Below are 20,000 nucleotides of genomic sequence, written 5' to 3'. Positions count from 1 at the left end.
ATATTATATATGTATATACTGTATATATATTATATATAATATATATATTTATATATACACTGTATATGTATTATATATATATATATATATATATATATATATATTATATATTATATATATGTATATATTATACATATATATATATATAATATATATATACTGTATATAGATATATTATATATATACTGTATATATATATATATATAGATATATATTATATATATATTATATATATATGTATATATTATACATATATATATATAGATATATTATATATATATACTGTATATATATATATATATATATATATATATATATATATATATATATATATATATATACATATATATATATATATATATTTAACCAGACAGTTGCTCTTTGTTATATATGAGAAATTGTGTAGGATTAATGAATTGACACTGGAAATGTACCAATTGCTAATATAGTATGAAATAACTTTGAAGTCTTGACCAATGTTTATAACAGCTACAAACGCGTCAGCATGGCTGCATTGATAAGCTGCCAATGTAATGCATCTGCTCCTTCTATAGTTTACATTGCAATTCAGTGGGGGAAATCTTTAATTCTACATATCTTGCTCTTTAAGATTTTATATATCTGTAAATCAGTAAAGAAATATTGATATCTTGTGATATAGGAAAACAGAAGACTTAATTAATGTTCATCATTCCTATACGTGTAACTTTGATGATTGCCTAACCACAGGTGGCAACTTGAGTCTCATAATAGTAAGCTATTTCTCAAAATTCTAGATAATTCAAAATCTTTTAGGAACAATTTTTGCGTTTCTTTTCGTTACCGCCATCTGTTGTTGAGACCTTTAACTCCACTCGTCAGCTTTAGTTTCCATTTCTGCTGGACTGATTTAGCTGTTACGTAATACGTCATCAGAATGTGGGTGGCAGCTGAAAGGAGAAGCTCTATATACTGAAAGTGACGTACACTATATTCATCGTGGGATGTTACGACTTGATTTTCATCTTACATAGTTTTTCAATACGAGGTAAGTGGTGTAATATTAAAAAAAACAAAGGGTATTTTTTTTCTAGAAAAAAGAAGAGAGAGTATTTCTTTCTAGAAAAACAAGAAAGGGTATTTTTCTCTAGAAAAACGAGAAAGGGTAAATGTGTAGGAGAGTTCCGCGGAAGATCTTGAAGAATTTAAACACCTACAATTCACTATTATATCATATAGAACGCTTATATAATAGTCAATATATGAGCAGCTTCTATTTAACGAAGATATTCGTGTGTAGTTATGTTTCACTTGGATTTTTTCTAAGTGTTTGTTTTTGTTTACTGTGTGATGTCTTGGCTAAAATGAGTTGTTTCACCGCCTTACTGCGTATGGCAAACTAGTTCTCAATGCTATTCTAACCAATAACAGGTGTTTTCTTGACGTCACACTGTTTGAAAACCAATCATGGCGGTTTTTACAAATCTAGCCAATGCTGACACTTATTACTTCACTTATCCCTGCTATTTTTCCACCAGTTACCACAGTTTACGTGAAGTTCCGCGGAGGAATATTTTTGCACGTCTCGGATCTCCCTTCAAACTGAAAAGCTCATTTTGCCGTGAAGTATGGAGCAATTAGCAGGACCTTCATCCCGTTCCGACTGTGTCACTTGTGACAATTGCTTTATTTCTTATGGGGATTTTTGTGTACATTATTCAGGGAAAGTTGATTTGCTAATTGCATTTGCTCAACGTCATGGTTTGATTTTGGCAGAGAAAAAGTGCCCTAATTGTGAAAATGTGTGCCGTATAGATTACAACAAATTAGCATTCCGGTGTGATCGTAGTGTGGTTACTCGTGGGAAAAGGAAGAGGAGGTGCAATTTTTTCGTGTCTTGTTTCAAAGGTACATGGTTTGGAAACGCAAAGTTAGATATTGAGACTAATTTGAAGTTTGTGTTCCTTTTTTTTCCTGTCTTAGGTTCGGTGGTGCCCTGAAAATTACTGTGGCCTTAAGGGGGGGTTGCAGGGGGGCGGAGCCCCCCCCCCGGTAGGCCTAGGTAGGGGTACAGGGCCCCATAGGCTAGGTTAGGTGGGTGTCTTAGGTTCGGTGGTGCCCTGAAAATTACTGTGGCCTTAAGGGGGGGTCGCAGGGGGGGGGGCGGAGCCCCCCCCCCGGTAGGCCTAGGTAGGGGTACATGGCCCCCAGGGTAGGGTAGGTAGTTGTATTAGGTTCGGTAGTGCCCCGAAAAATCACTTTTCTCCTCCTCCCCCCACCCAAAAACCCCGCTTCCCACTGGGGTCCCCCATAATTGTAGTAGTAGGTTTATGCTTACATTTTCTGTGTAGGAGGATTATCTCTCAGTTTCAAGGTAACTGTAGCTCTAATTTACTGTTTTCTTTCGTTTTCTACTTTTAGAAACTTTTAAATCGAGCGCGGAGGTCTCCTACACAATTACCGGAATTTATCCCGTTTCCCAACTTTTATGTCGTATCAGCTATCATTCAAATAATTAAAGACGGAATAAAAAAATATTTGCAAGAATAAAATCTTGTTTGTGTTAAGTTTGGTATATTTTAAAAGTCTGTTTTGTGTACAGTTAACGTATAGTAAAACAATTAAAAGTACACTGGCCCTTTCTAGTGAATATAGTTGTAGTCTAAATAATCTTAATTATAAAAAGTGAACGGAATTTGTGAAGTGACCTCTCTCCCGCTTGCACAGAAATTTGTAAATTTATTGCATCTGCTTTACGACAGTTCCAACACCTTTCCGTAGTTTAGATTTTCCTGTAAATTAATAATACCAAGGGATAGTGATAAAATAAATAATTTAACCTTCCTGCTACATTATTGTCACGGAGGCGCCATAATCTTTCCGGTAATGATTGCGAGAAGGTTGTTTTACTGGAGTGCGGTTAAAAGTTATTCGGTGAAGATGATAGTAATTTTAATGAAATTTTCTACCCCCACATATCCTATCACTTCTATTATCTTGCGAAAAAAATACCCTTGATTCTTTAACCAAACGCACGAGTGTGCGTAACATGAACGCATTCGGTACACACGACCAGGAACCATTCACTGTATGGGTCCTTCATACTACCTTGTTTGGGTCGAGTTAACAGTGAAGACGATAGTTTTTAGTTTTGAATTCAACTCTTGTGATGGCATTGGTAAATTAGCCAATTCTACGCAAGTCTTAGCGGTACATCAACCAGACACATATACAGATATATACGGTGCTTATGCATTTTGTTTTTAACAATTTTACTATGAATGAAATATTGACTGAAGTTTCTCCGTATTTACCTTCTTTCCCCGAGAAACTTTTGTCCATGGACCCCCCTTTTTCCCATTTTGCCTACAGCTGTTTCAGAATTGGTGGTCAATTTAAGAAGCAAAGAAATTGCATTACAAAATACTTTTGAATAATCCTTCGAAAGTAGTAGCATAAATTAAAGCTGGGTTATTTGATAAATATGGTGGTCACTATCGTTGTTGTTTTCTAAATCAAGCTGGACTTATTCCATCATGGCCTCTTCATTCATGGAAAAAACCAGCGAAAGTTGCAATACTACTACTTTGGTTTGTCGTCAACAATGTTAGGTTAGGCACTGACTGTGAGTGACCGTAAGTCACATATGAAGGAATGATGGCCATTATTATTCAGTATTGTAAATAGAAAAAAAATGCTTTTCCGAAGAGCTGTTGGAGTGTAACATCCAAGGCAATAGTGGAGAGAAGATAATAAATTGGAGATGTACGTTTCTCTATAAGTAGACCAGTTTTGCAATTGTCTCAGAAATCTGATGCGCTGTATACAAGCCAGGAACCCTTTGGTCGCTCCCCCCGCTGTAGCATACTGTTTCTGCGTGTGCATTATTTTAATTATCTATTAATCATTTAGTTCAACTGGACTTTGCTCGTTGCTACTCTGTCTTGACAAGCAGGTTAGCAAATTGGTGTTCTTTTAATTATCTAATCAATCACTGTTCCACTAGTCATTGTTTCGCCAAGGCTCGCATCGCTTGCAATATAAAATCATTTCATTACTTTTTTATTATGGCAAGCATTACATGTCGTTCCTTGTTTCATATTAATTCACACGGCTACCCGTGTCCATCATTCTCAAATAATATTTCTCCGGTTTCGCTCAAAAGCAGGATGTACAGCAGTATCTTGGCACTCATAGAGCATCAGACACGAGTTCATGACTGGTAGGCGGAGCATGAGACTTCTGGGTCATAATTCAAAATACCACAACCAGACCTATACTGGGCCGTATTCTAGGTCGTGTAGTACAGAGTGGAGGAGAGAGGTCTGCGCTGGTGGAAAAGTGTTTATGTATTCAATAAGTTAGAATGTTACATAAAGAAGAGTTTTTTAGAATTCATGCAGGGTGTGATGAGCCCGGGATATCGTATGTGTTTATAGGCATTTAATCTGGTTAAAGACATTGTACACTACTGTGAGAAATAATACCGATTTGCGTGCTAATGCACTAGTAAGGTGCAAAAACTAGTTTTCTTCATCTGAGTTTTTTCCCACAATACCCAGACTCCCAGTATCTACTTGGAGAAAGATTAAACGTAATTCTGAATTTAGCAATGTGTTGATATCGTTCAATTTTCTATTTTCTCCTGTAAATAAACTATCGGCTAATTTATATTATATTTTTTATGAGCCTGCTCACAATGGTATACTTACATATTAAGTTGGTAAATAATTTTGACTTGCAGCAGTTAATGTGGTTTATTCCATGACACAATGTGGGTTATAAATGATTTTGAGTCTGAGATATTGGCCTTCCAGTATCATACCTCGTATTGCATTTTTCACTTTTATACTTTTTACCAGATGAAGCACCTATTTAGAGATATTGAAAGCCTAGATCCCTTTAATCTTTTATATATTGGGTATTATCATCTAGTTTTAGCAGATCTATTAAAATAGTTACTCTTGTTTGGGAGATTTTTGAATATGTTTAGCGTATGTAGAATTAGCAAAATGGAAGATCCCAACTATGAACTTAGGGAAGGGGTTGGAAGAGAGGATAAGTTTTTATTCCTCCTAGAGTCTGTATTCATCCTAAGAGTTTAGCCCTCATAGTAGCCTGACGATTGGTCGAAAGACAGTTGGTCACTGATAACTGACCGAAGATGATTTTGTCGAAAATGCTATTATCCGGACTGACCATTCGTCGACAGGAAAATTAGTTGAAATGGGTTCTTGAGAAATGTAAGTGAAATGTCTAAACTCTGTTACAATCGCTATAAATAGTATTTCAAGATGGAATCGAAAAGGCTTTTTTCACTCAACTGGTTCGTTAACTTTCTATATTATCATGACATGACTGTAATAAAAATTTTTGTAGTTTAGAATGTTTTAATCTAACAACAAAAATTAGAATTTACATTCTGAACCATATAACGTAGTAAAATGGAGTTCATTGCAACAAAAAATAGGTATAAGAAAACTCCCCTATGAGGTGTTTTTGCTGCGCGAAATGGAAACGATTGATGGTGCGATTGATGGTCAGCAACTGAACAAATAAAAAAATGGGCATGACTCAGCGAGGCAGACGAAGAAGAGCAACTTATGACATAAAAGTGCTCAGTTAACAGTGGAGTGCTAGACAACCTACCACGAACAAGCAACTCTGTAAAAGGCTGGCACAATGCTTTTAATATTTATTTTTTCCAAAATTACTACGAAAGGAATAAGCGAGTAAAGAAATTTTATTAGAATACACATTTCTAGAAACAACAATCAATACTTTTGTTGAGTTAAATGAACGTTTGAAAATACTTTTACGCAATTATAACAGAAATGAAGGCTTAGATTTCCTAAAGAGCAGTTGCAAACAGTTTACAAAATTACTAAAATTGCTTTTCTTTATACTTCGATTAAATATCAATGTTTCAGAATTATTCTTGTCTAAGATTTACTTATTTTGTTTTAAAAAAAAATTGACTGCTGTTACACACTCCTGACCAAAGGGGAGTTGGATGGAGTGTGTAACAGCAGATATGGAGGAGAAAGATCTCACAATGGAGGACATCGGAGATAGAAGAACTTGGAAACGGCTCTCTAGAAATAGCGACCCTGCATAGCGTTTAGACGAAGTCTTTGTATTATCAAAATTAATGATATTAATAAAGGACAATTTCCTTTCCATTTGTTTTTTTTTTTTTTCGTAATTTTTAATTCTTAAAATTTGTTCGGTATATTAAGTTTTCGAAGAATTGTCGTTATACTAATTGTCAGTTCGACCAGTTATTTTTTCGACTAATTGTTTTCGACGAGTTGGCTTTCGACCAATTATCTTTCGGCAAACGGTCTGTATACCACCCTCATATCTTGTTACACTATTGCTCTGTCCATTTGAGTACTGTATCCTTTACTGGTCTTAGATCCATGTCTGAAGTTGACCAGATAGGCCCTAGTTGTTTGGAGTGGCTTCTTGCAGGGGCATAACCTTATCATAAGAGGTTATCCCCTGTCCTACTAATTTTTTCTTCTTCCACTATACAGGGTGACCCATTTCCTCCTAGTAAGGAAGAATCCACAGGGCAGGTCTTCACTAGGGTTAGGGAGGCATTGTTAGTGGACTGACTGTCACTCACTCTGCACTTATGCAGTCTGTATTTTGATAGGTCTGAGGTCTGTAGTTCTTACATATACTGTTAACAGACCCTAACTAAGTAGGGATGGGTCTAGCAAGCTATTGTTCACTCGTGTTTCTTCAAAGGCACTAGGCGTTTCTTATATTTATAACAAGCCTGTGCAGCTGATTTATATTTTCTTATTAGACTTTTAGAAAAAAAGAATAAGGAAAAGAAAATTGCTTTGGGGTTATTATCAAGTTATCATTTAAAATGCACTTCTCACGTATACACACAGTTAAGCATCTACAAGTGAATTTTTTTTCGCTGTGCAATACTTGTCTGGGAACACTACTCATCTGCTCGCATTCTGCAAGCAAAATCTTCGTTGATTACCTGTTGCAGAATTGCAAGAGCTCGTTTTTGCCACAAGGGCCAGGCAATCTTCAACAGCAGGAAGCTTCGTTGTTGGTCTGCGATATTTATGTACATTTTTAGAGATTCATATCTCTCTGAAAACAATTTTCAACCTTACAGCCTCACCCAAATTCTCAAGTGGGTATTCCTGTAACATTTTGGGGATGCATATTTGAAAGCTCTAGAACCTATAGAGGAGGGGCTTTTTGGTTCCACTAGCTTAAAACCTTCCTTGATTAGTTTCTTTTATACACGATTAGTTGGTTGTATGATGTATGATAAATTTATCTTAAGACATCCAGATCTGATAACTTAACATCTCTCTAGAATTAATAGGGCACCTGTGTAACCTAATCAGCGCAGGGGAATCATATCTCATTTGTTTGGTATATTTTGTAACAACCTACGAAATATAATTACAAAGGATGTATAGTTAACGTAGATATACAAGCGCTACTAATAGGTATGCAGCTAAAGAATTTATATATTTTAATTTATATTATTTTAGTGGCGGAATGTTATATTAAGTACATACTTACATTTTTGTCGTAGGAAAATTATTCAAATAGTGTAAATGATTGAAACGCAATTGCAGTTTCATGATAAACGATAAAAAGGTCTTAAACCTGAAAAAGATTCGACAATTTGTTGAATACCTTCTTAGTTACTTGAATCTACATTGAGCTCTTGTTTACCGACACTTAAATTCCCGAATTGAGAATTTTTCTTCAGGTACTTGACACGCACTTGTTGGATCGTCTATGAGTACCTAATTGACATTCTCGTATCAATGACATTCTGTTTAGTTACGAATAAACAGTATATTCTATTGTAATTTGTACATATGTTCATAGGAATCCCTTATGATGCACCTGGGGTTAAATACTTGACTGAAACAAAGACTCGAACAAATATTTATTGTTATACATGAACGGTAGTGGCATTTAAGCTTAATATTGGTGTCTGTTTGAACTGCTCGTATCTGGTAGAATGATTAGATAATTCACGAGGTTTTTGAGAGATTTTATCAAGTGGTCTCGACTGACGGGTATCAACTGGTCCAAAGTTACTTTTAAAATCGCACAAACTGTATTAAATTCTTCGTGAATATATACAAATGCAGGGCTTTTAAACGAGTTTAAGCTTACGCATGTTCCTAATTCATGATTTGTATGAGGGAGAGGAAGTTGTTTCAGTTGAATAGGGTACGTGTAAGATAAACTTTCCAGTAAGGCGGTAACGAGCATTCCTTCATGAACACACTTAAAGGTCTTTATTTGAGATCAATGCGACATGGTCCATAACATTGAGACAATCTAAAAAGCTTTTCATTGAAAAAAAAATCGATTTCACTGATAATACCCCTTTGTGTACCTTATCTAGTAACAGATCTTTTTATCTAAAATATAATTTTTATTTACAATTTTCAAAGTGTTAGGTAAACGATTCGCAGAATTTGCTTTCAGTGCGGAACCCAGAAGCGTTATAGCAATATTTGAATGTTATGAAGCTGGTTTTAGTCTTGTATAATTTTGTGTGATTTGAAAGGAAACAGGAAAAGGAGGTTTAAGGTGGATAATAGGGTAACAGGTAATTAACATTTGTAAAGTGACTTCAAGACAGAAATAATACTTGTTTACAAAAGTATTAGGATCAAGATGCTGGTGCAGACCTTTTAAAGCTTAAATCAGAGATTTCTTTTGTCAGTTTATGCAAAACTGCCGCGATTTTGATTAGGAAATTCAGCCAGAGATTTACCATGAAAATCTATTTTGATAGATAATCCTGCAGATACGGATATTGAACCGGATCTAGCCGGAAATTAACTTGCATTTTAGAAGCTGTGCTTTTAGGGAAAAAAATTCAGACAAAAGTTTTAAACCAAACATCAAAGATAGCGAGGACTGTTCAATGAGGTTAACGTTGAAGGTAATATATATGTATCAAGACACGAAAACAAAAATAAATAAATGATATTCCACTAGGATGCTGATAATACAAATGACTTAAAAGTACTACACATTTAATATGACAGGTTGGAAATCATTTTGGGTATATTGCTGAATTTTCCAGATAGATATCCACATATCGTTTTTATTTTACGCTACATCGAGGATTTAGAAATATTTTAAATCTGGGAATCATATCACATCTCTGTAGTTGGTAAATATTTTTTTTTTTTTTCATTTTTTTTTTTTTGCTGAATTTCAGATTGGATCGCAAATTGATTCTGAATGCTTTGATATAAGATTGATACAAACACTCAGCTAATCGTATCCTAAGAAGAAAGGGTAACTTAACTGTTTTGAAAGTTATATTCTCGAAAGACTTTGACGTTTGCAAGTTCAGATAATACAAGTGTTCCTCAGAATATTATCTTTAAGCAAATAGCAGCTATGACCTTTGCTGTCGTGGGGGTTTAGTTTATAAATTCATTAACTCTTGGTTCATCTTCCCCAATCTGGCCCCCATTCTCGACAGCCGGAATAACGTTGTGCACCTATGGGAAATGAAACTGCCATTTCAGTTCGCCAGTCTTCCTCGCGACTGCCAAAGGAAGTTTGAAATGCTATTGGAACTTGGTATGATTTTGCATTATTTAGCAGCTTTACTCGGCAAATCCTGTAAGAACTCTTTTCATAATCCAATTGATTTGTTATATATCTATTCTCCTTAACCAATTATTGACATTCAAAATGTGATAGATAAAAAAAAATAAATAATCATAGGACTGATCATAGGTAATCAAAAAATGTATGTGGTGCCAGAGAATTACACAGTTTAGTACTTTTATTCTGTTGAGTACATCATGTTTTCCGCCTTCACCTCGTTTAATCTGAACGTTCAACATTTTATTCAAAAAATATATTTCAATTAGAACAAATGTCAGACGATCTTGTTGGTTTTTCACCCGATGCTCCATGGTATTACTAAGATTTTTTTTTTTTTAAACTGAAACACTTCTACAATTCAAGTAACTTTTAGATACATATGTTAAGTCAAAATTTATTTCGCTGTTGTAGTTCATCCTGGCTAATATTACGTAACTAAACGTCTCTTAATAAAATATTTATTTTCCTTTACTAGAAATTACATTCTCATTAACATACTGTAATCATAACTACGAAATTACCATTTACCGACCATCGAAGTCAACCGAAAGTAGGTCTGAACACTATTTGCATGTTAATTATGGCTACTAAAGTAACTTTTAAAAAACTAGACTGACATAGCTCCGTGTTTCTGAGTCATATTTCGTTGTGACAAAATTCCATACATTTTATTGGAAGGCCAAATTAAGAATTACATCAATCTCCATAAACAAGATCGAATTAACATTAGAAAATGTATGCTTCACTGAACGTCTTACGTTAACGTTAAAGCAAGTTTTACATTAATCGTTGAGAAATTTCATTCAGCACCCGTTAGCATCGTAATAAAGTGTTTGTTACTCAAGTCATAATGGAATTTTGAAAAATCATAACCTTCAGAAATGATTATTCTCTCTTAAAAATTTCAAGTATCTGTAGAGTAGAGGACAGAACATTAACAAATGTTGGAGAGAGGGGCTTTAATAACTATACTCTTGATCTACAGATACCAACGGCAATAACAGTATTGCTATTAACTCATCATCAAGGCATTGGATTACTTTACTTATTTACGACAGCTGCTTTTCCGGTCCCATACAACAGGGGAACCCCACTCTCCACAGGACCTTGAGTCCCAGACTGTCGCTACATCTTGTTCGTTCAGAGTATTCAATGTTTCTTATAACGCATTGCTCATTTACTGTTGAATCGTCACTATCATACGAATCCTGGAATAAGAAAGTCTCCAGTTTCCCTTTGAAAGCCTTAATGTCTTCAAACATTCGAATGTCTCGTGGAAGCTTATTGTATAGTCTCGGGGCCGAATATCTAAAGGCTCTAGAGCCTACAGTAGACACATACCTACTATCGTTTCCAGAGGCCGTGTAATAGTGTTTTTTTTTAAATAACTCCCAAAATAACTTTTGGATTTCCATGATATCAAAGCAGGGAGCGCTTAATACAATGGCCTAATTTTGGGAAATACTGTGCATTGCCAATTACGTTTCATTAACTTTTTTACTTAAGAAAATGAGGCTAAAGCCAGTCTTAGCCACCCACACATTCGCAAAAGTGATGACGTCCCTCAGCGACGTTGTTATAACGTTTCTTCCCCTGTAACTCCCATCCCCCGAATTGTTAAACGCTTGTTTAACTCCATAGATAATTGTCATATGACCTACCCCAAGCAATACGAAATTCTTTGTCAGTACTGTAAAAGTTCAGCATACCTGGTAATGTGATTCGTGACTTTAGACTTTACCTAAACACAAGACCAACGTTTTATATCTTACCCACTCACTTACATTGAAGATCAAGAATGAGACTTATGACAGGAGACGAAAGAAGCCATGCTAACCCTACACTTCGCACTTCAAGCGAGTGTTGGTAAAGCAATAGAAATATAGTTTTCTTTAGGTTAACCCGTAGGACTCATTCTTCCATGCAACACAGGTTACTCGATAGATCAATTGCCAGGAAGAAAATGACAGAGAGCATTGTTTGATATAATTTATCATATCAATTCCACCAGAGAGAGTAGCTTGAATTCCTTAGAAGGTAGACTTCTAAAAGATGTTTCATATAAGGGCATTGACATCGGCCATTTGATAAATTTTGAAATCATACACACACACACACACACACACACACACACACATATATATATATATATATATATATATATATATATGTATGTATATATATATATATATATATATATATATATATATATGTGTGTGTGTGTGTGTGTGTTCATACATACATAAGATTTATTATATTTCAACTTATAGTTTTATATATTTATCTACGTTATAAGTACCAGTACCTATTTTTGTTACTTGAAAGGTATGTGACAAATATTATTGCGACTTTGTCACTGGAATTATACCAGACTTCAATTAATGAACCAATGAACCTTACTTTGAGAAATCCATTGACATTGTCTACATGCCAAGCTGATATACTCGTATCAAAGTATTCATTAGCTTTGCTTTTCCAAAATAATGTTATCACCAATTGCTGGAAACCATAGATTTATGAGGGATGAAAAAAAAAAAAAACAAGAAATGGACACATACATTTTACTCATCATCACTCTCAAGGAAAAAAATTGTTTTCTATTTCTACTCATGTTTTTATTTTATTTTTTTATTTTATTTTATTTTTTAGTCGCAAATCTAAAATTTGTAGGAGTCCGAGTAGAATATCTCTCAGTGCGATTCCACACCCCTGTTTTAAACCTCTTCTATTATGTTTGATAATTTGTGTTAACCATCTAATCATTATCTACCACCATAAAACATTTTATTCCTCTTCCGGCTCATTTTATATGTGCAGTACATAGTCTTTCCTAACAGGAATTTACTCGGTAGCCTAATAACAATGGGAATGAAGGAAAGAAGGCAAGAAGGAAGGGGGGGGGGGGGAGTACTAGGATAGCCATAGGTGTAAACACCGAAGGAGGGTTGGGGGAACCTCTGCGTTACAGTTACTTGATTAAGTAACACTTCTTCGAAACGCTCTGAAGGAAGGGAAGAAGTTCCTCTTTTTTTCTAAGAGTAAACGGGTTAATTAAGCACATCTGTCAATTCAATGTACCACCAAAAATTAGGGCAATGTTTGAAACATTCATTGCTGTAGTTTCATGGAAATTCATAAGCCGGTTTGTTAGATATTTGGGAAAAACACTATTACACGGCCCCTGGAAACGATAATAGGTTCCAATAGTTGGAAACCATCTGTAAGTATTCTCGTGTCGACACGATTTTGTAGCTGCGCAATATGTTGCAATTCTCTTAAGTATTTTGGACGACTGGTTCTGATAACTTGGTGGGTTATTGTACATGTTTTAGATTAAATTTCGCTTTAATCGGCAGCCAGTGTAAATTAATCATTATAGGGGTGATCATTTCTCTAGGTGGGACACGTGTTATCAGTCTTGGTCCTCTGTTTATTATGTTTTGTAATTCCTTAAGTTGCACTTTAGTAAATAGTAAAGAGTTGCAGTAGTCAATCCTGGTAATAATACAGTTTATCACAAGTTTCTTTCGAGAATTTTCATCCAGGTACTTTTTTTCTAAAAGTAATATTTCTTGGATGATAACCAGCTGATTTTACTACATTATCTATTTGGGCATTCAGAGACAGGTTACAGTCAGGAAATCACCTAGATCTCGAACTTTACTAGATATCGGCACTGAGTCATTATTTATGTTCATTTGAATATCACTCAAGCTTCTCTTAACCACCACAATGAACTCCGTTTTGTTCTCATTTAATTTTAGTTGTTTAAATGTCATCCATTCTCTAACGCTATCAAGGATTCGGTTTAGAGTTTCAGAAGTGTCATCGATATCATTTATGGAGGAGTAAAATTGTGTCATCCGCAAATAGTTTGAACTTCTCACCATGCCTTTGTAGTATTTTCGATAGACCAATAGTATAGAGGCAGAATAAGATAGGTCCAAGTACACTCCCCTGGGGTACCCCTCTGTTTAAAGGTTCATATGATGAATAGCGAGTGTCAAATTTGCGCACAGTAATTTCTATCCACCAAGTAATCTTTTAGGTATTCGAAAGCTTGATCTTCGACGCCGATGGACCGTAGATCATTTAGTAGCAGTTCATGCACCACTGTATCAAAAGCAGCACTGAGATCGAGTAATATCAAAATACCTCATTCATTTTCATCCATCATCTCTACCATATCATTTACAACAGAGCAGATGGCTGTCTCCGTAGAGTATAGTTTTCTGTAAGCAGATTGGTTGTCAGGCAAAGCTTCTATTACTTCTAAGTGCCTGACTAGTTGTTCAAGAATCACGTATTCAAGCACTTCTGGAACAAAGGATAGATTCGAAATAGGTCTATATGAGCTTAAATTCCTGGGAGTCCAGAGTATTTTTCAGAGCTGGTGTGACTATAGCCATTTTCTCAGATTTGGGAAACTTACATTCATCAATGCTTGCATTTGCTATTCTCGTTATTATTTCGGCTAAACTAGAAAAGTTTCTCTCCAATTACTTCAGATATTAAGATAGGATCGATCGCTCAGTTTGTTTCCTTTGCTCTCTTGATAATCCTAGTGATGTCATCTTGTGTTGTTCTTAAATTTTATTAATCTTGTCTGGGTCAGGTGTATCATTAATCTGATGTTGAGTATTTAGAAATGACCTGGTTATATTTTCAAATTTGTTTTTAAAGAACACTAGAAAATTATTTTCTAGTTCCTGGTCACTGGATTTATCAGGTAGCTTCTTTTCATTTACATTTCCCATTACACCATTTAGGAGAAGATATAACTTATTTTGTCTATTGCTGCTTCGCGGATCTTTCTCTTATAGTATTCACATTTTTTCCCTTCTTAGTAGGTAGTTATATTGACAAGTAGCAGTTTTGTATTCTACTTTGTTTTTAACCTATTCTACTTTCTTTCTTTACGTCTTTTTCCTCTTTTTCACTAAAGTCTCTCCATCAAACCAAGGAGATTGGTCTTTAACAGTTATAGTATTTTCCATCGGTGGTCACATGGTATCATATTCACGTCTTTCATTAAAAATACTTTTTAAAATCTAGTTTTATTAGAAGCGTGCCCATAACGTAAAAAACAACGGTACTTACAAAAGAGAGGCAAGGTTTATGCATTAACGATAACATTGTTACATTCACGAGCCTTCAAGAGAACCAAGTAAGCACACCAGTGATACATATGGGGTCCCTCAAAGCATTTTCAAAATTTTTTTTCTTCAGCTATGAGCTGCTACACAGCAAGAGTATATGTCAGGACATACCTTTATTCTGCGCACTTACAGGGGCTGGAACCTGGCTGTACGGTTGGCCTAAACGTACAGTTAATCAACATGACGACAAGCTACACAAACCGTATATGGATAGACATTCCGTTTGATTAGACAGGGATGAAATGAACTGCAAGTGGGCTATTATTACTTTACCTTGAGAAATTTTTTCCTAGTGTTCTCACAAACTGAAAAGCACTGCGCTCTGCAAAACCTACAAAATTTGTTTATCTCATACAATTTTAAGCATTTTAGTCATATACTACATATATAGCTCAATTGTCATCTCCACCGTAACGTAGCTCTGGAAATAGTGTCTTCTGGCTTCTTGACAGCCTTTATAGCATTAATCTCTCTGGTGTCAAGTGAGAACTTATGGACTCTCGGGGCTGCATAATTAAAAGTTCCATAACATACAATCTTGGCTCTAACTTTATGCCATCGGTAACTATTCTCTTGTCGACACGAATGCATTGGATGCGCGATGTTTAGCAATTCTCTTAAGAATTATGACATCCAGTTCTTACAACTTGAAAAGTCGTTGCATCATCTTAAAATCTAGTCTAGTTTTGACTGGAAGCCATTATAGTTCAATCAGTGCAGGGGTGATCCTTTCTCGTGGTGGGGCCCCTTTTATCAATCTTTCTGTTTATTATATTTTTCTACTTTTTATAATTTGTACTATGGAAGGTTGTAATACTCGGGGTTTCTGTTATCAATCATTATGATAACATATTTGGAAAACTTACTCTCGCTAGGGCTAGTATTCAGAAATGAAAAAAAAAAATGTCCGTGAGATTTGAAAAAAAAGAATTCTGTTACTATAATTTCTGCTAATGAAATTGGATTAATTGCACAATTGATTTTTTTGCTGCCTTTTCAATAATCCTTCAACATAATTTACATGATTAAATCTTGATAATTCTACGTGTTCACATGATTTATCGCTAATCCAGTTATATAATCGGATTCAGATTTTACACAAGAGACCATTTCCTTTTCTATTTTTTTCTTAAACTTAGAAAGTTATCTATTAATTCTAGATCACTATGACCAACCTGAGTTTTTTCTTATATGAATTTCCCGTTAGAAAAGGACACAGTGTATACATAAGGGTTTTAACTGTTCTACGGCTGTTATATTCTTTAGATCTGCCGTGTGTAGTTACTATAAGGGTTTAACAATCTCGGCATGCCATTTCCTGAAGATGTAATTGTCTCCTGACCTTCCATTTCGAAGAAATTTTTTGTTTCCCTTTGCCTACACAGACATCGAATAGTCTGGCCTATTCTTTACAGATTCTCCTCTGTCCTCATACAGTTGACAACACTGAGATTACAAAACAATTCTTCCTCACTCAAGGGGTTAACTACTACACTCTAATTGTTCAGTGGCTACTTTCCTCTTGGTAAGGGTAGAAGAGACTCTCTAGTTATGGTAAGCAGATCTTCTAGGAGGAGGACACCAAAATCAAACCATTGTTCTCTAGTCTTGGGTAGTGCCATAGCCTCTGTACCGTGGTCTCCCACTGTCTTGGGTTAGAGTTCTCTTGCTTGAGGGTACACTCGGGCGCACTGTTCTATCTATTTTCTCTTCATCTTGTTTTGTTAAAGTTTTTATAGTTTATATAGGAAATATTTATTTTAATGTTGTTACTATTCTTAAGATATTTTATTTTTCCTTGTTTCCTTTCCTCACTGGGCTATTTTCCCTTGTTTCCTTTCCTCACTGGGCTATTTTCCCTGTTGGGGCCCTTGGGCTTATAGCATCCTGCTTTTCCAACTAGGGTTGTAGCTTAGCTTTTAATAATAATAATAATAATAATAATAATAACTGCAACCATTTCCACTACATCGTAGTGCTGAAAGAGCTGTTGCAGCCGTAGCATAGGGTTTAGAGTAACAAGTTCTCTCTGTGCTGTGCGTTTTCATATATACTTGAACATTTGAGAAATGGTTTTATTCCCATTTTTTTACCGACAAGTTATTTTGAATAACTACATGACGCTTCAGTTTTTCAAACATACACATATACTGTATATATATACATATATATGTATATGTATATGTATAAGTGTGTGTATATACATATGCATATATATACATATCTAAATGTGTGTATGTGCATCTACATATATATATATATATAATATATATATATATATATATATATATATATATACATATATATATGTATATATGAGTGTATATACACATATATATATATGTATGTATATATGCATATATATATGTATATACATATATATATATATGTATATACATATAGTATATATATACATACATATATATATATATGTATATACATATATATATGTATATATACATATATGTATATATACATCATATATATATATAATGTATGCATATATACACATATATGTATATATACATATATATATGTATGCATATATACACATATATGTATATATACATATATATATATATATGTATGCATATATACACATATATGTATATATACATATATATATATATATATGTATGCATATATACACATATATGTATATATACATATATATATGTATGCATATATACACATATATATGTATATATACATATATATATGTATGCATATATACACATATATATGTATATATACATATATATATGTATGCATATATACACATATATATATGTATGCATATATACACATATATATATATTATACATGTATAACATATATACGTATATATCAATATATATGGATACTATATGTAAGTGTACATATATATATATATATATATATATATATATATATATATATATATATATATATATATCACAAGCATCGAAATAATCAACCAAACATGCATAAAATCTATATTTCAAAAGAATTCTTAGACTTCAAGGGGATGACTAATCCTCTTGAATAGTTAGTTATTTCGTAGTAAAGTATAATTTACATAAATACTTCCAGTCAGGTGGACTTTCTTTTACTGTCAGTAATTCAGAATTATTTGAGTAAGTGCGGAAGTGCGGCACCTTAACCTCGCGGTAATCAGGATTGCTAAGTCACTCATATAAGTTGGTGGATGTCCGTGTGTTTGAGAGAGACTTCTATCTCACCGATTTCTGGATGACAGGTGTCTGGGAGCGTGGAAACGGTTCAACTACTTATTGTTGATTATTTCACCGGTTTCGCGCTCCCAGACACCTGTCGTCCAGAAAGTGGTAAAATGGAAATCTCCCTCTAAGACCCGGACATCCACCAAATTATGAGTGACTGTACCCCTGTGGCTTCACCCACCTCGAAGAGTTTCTGGATAGATACGGATATTATTCTAGTATACAGTTCTCAAATTAACTTTGATTTTTTCTATATAAGAATAATCAATAGAATAACAATTTCCAAGAGATGTACACAGAAGTGATCCTTTTTTTTTTTTTTGACGGATTTAGTTTCCAGGAATTTGTTTAAATATAGTAGAAGTTATTCCTTTTAGACTGAATTGATTTCCAAGAACAGTTTTAAACTTGAATATTTTTTTAGCAGCGTGTCCGAAACCATCCTAATCTGTGGCCCCCGACGAGTGAAACCAAACATGCAAAAGTCTAACCGCAAATATTCCTTTACCAATACATAGGGTTAAAACAGTCATAACCGAAAAATGGGCCAAACTTTCATTGACTGCGGTGTTTTGTTGTCAATACCGGCTCATATCGGCTCCAAAATTAAAACGAAAATGTAACGTGTGGTGTGTGGGAATGTTAAGTGTTTTTGCAATTTTTATTTTTCAGCTACCAGCAGATGTCAGTTACAGACTAAATGCACACACATGAAACAAACTAATATAAACCCTGGCGGATTTCGCTCCTATTTAAAAAAAAAAGAAAAAAAAAATGCTAGATATTACAGTTAAGCTGAGTTTGATTTTGATATACTGTAAAGTCACATACAAAGTGTCAAAATATATTAGGGGGAAAATGTGTAAGATGAGGCATTTCTTATAGTGAATATTATTTTATATTAAAAACTCTTGATTGCCATTAAATAGCCGGGACTGATATGTACGTATGACTTAATGGAGTGTTCTAAAGGACAAAATATAAAGGAAGCTCAAACTTCGACACGGCATTGAAAGACAAAAGATATGATAAATATAGTAGCCTGCGTAACGGAAAAACAACGCAATATTTTAGGTTTCAGAAATACCTCTAATCTGCGTCAGAATCCATTGAACATGATGCTGGAAAAAAGAATTTGCTAAAACAAAAGAATTTTGGAATCCCAAGTATACTTGATGAATTTAGTTCAATACTATATAAAACTACTACAGTTGGTGAAATCTCATTTGCAACTGAATGTCAAAAGTCTGAATACAAATGAATAACAATCATATTGATTTGTGATGTCTATAACAAGTATCACAAATTACTAAAATATTGTTATTGCATTGGAAAAAATAGATATATGATTTACTAGAAATATCCAAATCTCCTGTGAATTAACTTTTGTCATATTTCCTAAAAAATTTCGGTACATAAGTGAATTTTAATCAAGAATGTTATCAAACTTTTGAGTGTTTGATATAGTTAAACACTTAATGCAAAGACTTGAACGGTGAATAAATGTTCAAGACCCACATTCAATAGTATTTGGAGTAGTATTCGTGTTTAATTTAATCTCCATTATTTGCATCTTGTGGTTAATGATTTGGAAATCACACGATTGTACTTAGATGAGATAGCCAAAAGAGCAGTATCATCTGCATAACTAACCGGCTGATTTTCCAAGGCCAAGCCACGTATAGTGCGTATAACATTTAAGAAAATAGTGCCAAGATTACTACCTGGATTACATTAGATTACATTCCAGTAGTGTCTATAGGGTCTGTTGATAACAATTGTTTACGGTTTTGTCAAAAATCATAAAAATAATCTCTTAACTTCCATTTCTCTGTTTGAAAACAAGGTCCTCGTGGTTAACTCCGAAAAGGGAGCCTTATGGTTAATAAGGTTAGAAGCATTAAAGTACAGACTAATCCTACGGATTTCATTACTAGAATCTGGAATTACTGTTCTTCACTGATGACTGGAAAAACAGCTAACAGCATGTAATGTATTGTTT

The 20,000-nt window shown here is 34.1% G+C and overlaps 1 long non-coding RNA gene across 1 annotated transcript in view; it reads left to right on the top strand.

Moving 5' to 3' along the window:
• Positions 1–928: 928 nt before the first annotated feature.
• Positions 929–20,000, top strand: part of LOC137634177 (uncharacterized) — a 68,329-nt gene continuing 49,257 nt past the window's right edge. The window contains exon 1 of the long non-coding RNA XR_011042473.1: positions 929–1,027. This is a non-coding gene — a long non-coding RNA (uncharacterized lncRNA). The remainder of the gene's footprint in view (positions 1,028–20,000) is intronic.

The sequence above is a fragment of the Palaemon carinicauda genome, chromosome 44 (genome assembly GCF_036898095.1).
Source record: "Palaemon carinicauda isolate YSFRI2023 chromosome 44, ASM3689809v2, whole genome shotgun sequence".
NCBI classification, from domain to species: Eukaryota; Metazoa; Arthropoda; class Malacostraca; order Decapoda; family Palaemonidae; genus Palaemon; species Palaemon carinicauda.
This window is presented reverse-complemented; position numbering and strand designations above follow the sequence as displayed.